At 32.2% G+C, this 2,949-nt stretch overlaps 1 non-coding gene across 1 annotated transcript; it reads right to left on the bottom strand.

Moving 5' to 3' along the window:
• Nucleotides 1-2,435: 2,435 nt before the first annotated feature.
• On the bottom strand, nt 2,436-2,543 carry LOC112798846 (small nucleolar RNA R71). The gene has a single exon (XR_003200443.1). It is a non-coding gene; the product is annotated as a small nucleolar RNA R71 (small nucleolar RNA).
• Nucleotides 2,544-2,949: the final 406 nt, after the last annotated feature.

The raw sequence follows: 2,949 nt of genomic DNA, 5'->3' as shown, positions 1-2,949 counted from the left end.
AAAAGGAGTAAGAATGATTGGATGAAAGCAGTAGGAAAGCAGAGATTCAGAAGGAACACAGTATCTTCATGCGCTAATCTGAAATTCCCACCAATGAATTACATAAGTATTTCTATCTTTATTTTATGCTTTATTTATCATTATATTCGAAAACCATTATAACTTTTATAATCTACCTAACTGAGATTTACAAGATGACCATATGTTGCTTCAAGCCGACAATCTCCGTGGGATCGACCCTTACTCACGTAAGGTATTACTTGGACGACCCAGTGCACTTGCTGGTTAGTTGTACGGAGTTGTGACAAAGTGTGATTCACGTTTGAGAGCACCAAGTCTTTGGCGCCATTGTTGATGATCAAAATTTCGTGCACCAAGTTTTTGGCGCCGTTGCCGGGGATTGTTCGAGTTTGGACAATTGACGGTTCCTCTTGTTGCTCAAATTAGGTAATTTTCTTTTCAAAAAGTTTTCAAAAATCTTTCAAAATTTTTTTCTCTTTTTCGTTTTTCCAAAAATTAATTTTCAAAAAAAAATCCAAAAAAATTAATAAAATCATAAAAATAAAAAATATTTTGTGTTTCTTGTTTGAGTCTTGAGTCAAATTTTAAGTTTGGTGTCAATTGCATGTTTTTAAAATTTATGCAATTTTTTTCGAAAATTTCATGCATGTGTTCTTCATGATCTTCAAGTTGTTCTTGACAAGTCTTCTTGTTTGATCTTCATATTTTCTTGTTTTGTGTCTTTTGTTGTTTTTCATATGCATTTTTGCATTCATAGTATCTAAGCATTGAAAATTTCTAAGTTTGGTGTCTTGCATGTTTTTCTTTTCTTGAAAATTTTTCAAAAATAAGTCTTGATGTTCATCTTGATCTTCAAAGTGTTCTTGGTGTTCATCTTGACATTCATAGTGTTCTTGCATGCATCATGTGTTTTGATTCATAATTTTCATGTTGTGAGTCATTTTTGTGTTTTTCTCTCTCATCATTAAAAATTCAAAACAATCAAAAAATATCTTTTCCTTATTTCTCTCATAAATTTCGAAAATTTGATTTGACTTAGTCAAAAATTTTTAAAACTTAGCTATTTCTTATAAGTCACGTCAAATTTTCAATTTTAAAAATCTTATCTTTTCAAAACTTTTTCAAAAATCAAATCTTTTTCATTTTTCTTTTGTATTTTCGAAATTTTTTAAAAAAAAATTTGATTTCAAAAATCTTTTTCTTAATTTTGTTTCATAATTTTCGAAACTTTACTAATAATTAATGTGATTGATTCAAAAATTTGAAGTTTGTTACTTTCTTGTTAAGAAAGGTTCAATCTTTAAATTCTAGAATCATATCTTTTAGTTTCTTGTTAGTCAAGTAATCAATTTTAATTTTAAAAATATCTTTTTAATCATATCTTTTTCAAATCATATCTTTTTCAAAATTTTATTTCAAAATATATTTTCTAACTTCTTATCTTTTCAAAATTGATTTTCAAATCTTTTTCAACAAACTAATTGACTTTTTGTTTGTTTCTTATCTTTTTCAAAACCACCAAACTAATTTTCTCACTCTAATTTTCGAAAATTTCTCACCCTTTTTCAAAATCCTTTCTAATTAACTAATTGTTTTAAATTTTATTTTAATTTTATTTCTTCTCTTAATTTTCGAAAATCACTAACCATTTTTTTTAAAAAATTTTTTCGAAATTCTCTCCCTCTCATCTCTTTCTATTTATTTATTTATTTACTAACACTTCTCTTTATCTTAAAATTTGAACCCTCTCTTCCTTTGTGTTCGAATTTTTCTCTTCTCCTTCTTCTATTCTTTTCTTGTTCCACTCACATAAAGGAATCTCTATACTGTGACATAGAGGATTCTTCTTCCTTTTCTGTTCTCTTCTTTTTCATATGAGCAGGAGCAAGGACAAGGACATTCTTGTTGAAGCAGATCCTGAACCTGAAAGGACTCTGAAGAAGAAGCTAAGAGAAGCTAAAGCACAACAATCCAGAGAAAATCTTACAAAGAATCTCGAAAAAGAAAGAGACATGGCCAAACCCAATAACAATGGTGGAGGCGCAATGAGGATGCTTGGTGATTATACTACACCTACTTCCAACTTTTATGGAAGAAGCATCTCAAGCCCTACCATTGGAGCAAACAATTTTGAGCTGAAGCCTCAACTAGTTGCTATAATGCAACAGAACTGCAAGTTTCATGGACTTCCATCAGAAGATCCCTACCAGTTCTTAACTGAGTTCTTGCAGATCTGTGATACTGTTAAGACTAATGGAGTAGATCTTGAAGTCTACAGGCTCATGCTTTTCCCTTTGGCTGTAAGAGACAGAGCTAGAACATGGTTGGACTCACAACCTAAAGATAGCCTGGACTCTTGGGATAAGCTAGTCACAGCCTTCTTGGCTAAGTTTTTTCCTCCTCAAAAGCTGAGCAAGCTTAGAGTGGATGTTCAGACCTTCAAGCAAAAAGATGGAGAATCCCTCTATGAAGCTTGGGAAAGATACAAGCAGTTGACCAAAAAGTGTCCTGCTGACATGCTTTCAGAGTGGACCATTTTGGATATATTCTATTATGGTCTATCTGAGTTCTCTAAGATGTCACTAGACCATTCTGCGGGTGGATCCATTCACCTAAAGAAAATGCCTGTAGAAGCTCAAGAACTCATTGACATGGTTGCAAATAACCAATTCATGTACACTTCTGAGAGGAATCCTGTGAGTAATGGGACGCCTCAGAGGAAGGGAGTTCTTGAAATTGATGCTCTGAATGCCATATTGGCTCAGAACAAAATGTTGACTCAGCAAGTCAACATGATTTCTCAGAGTCTGAATGGATTGCAAAATGCATCCAATAGTACTAAAGATGCATCTTCTGAAGAAGAAGCTTATGATCCTGAGAACCCTGCAATAGTAGAGATGAATTACATGGGTGAAGCCTATGGAAACA

Source organism: Arachis hypogaea, chromosome 4 (assembly GCF_003086295.3).
Source record: "Arachis hypogaea cultivar Tifrunner chromosome 4, arahy.Tifrunner.gnm2.J5K5, whole genome shotgun sequence".
NCBI lineage: Eukaryota > Viridiplantae > Streptophyta > Magnoliopsida > Fabales > Fabaceae > Arachis > Arachis hypogaea.
Note: the sequence above shows the minus strand (reverse complement) of the source record. Positions and strands in the feature narration are given on the sequence as shown.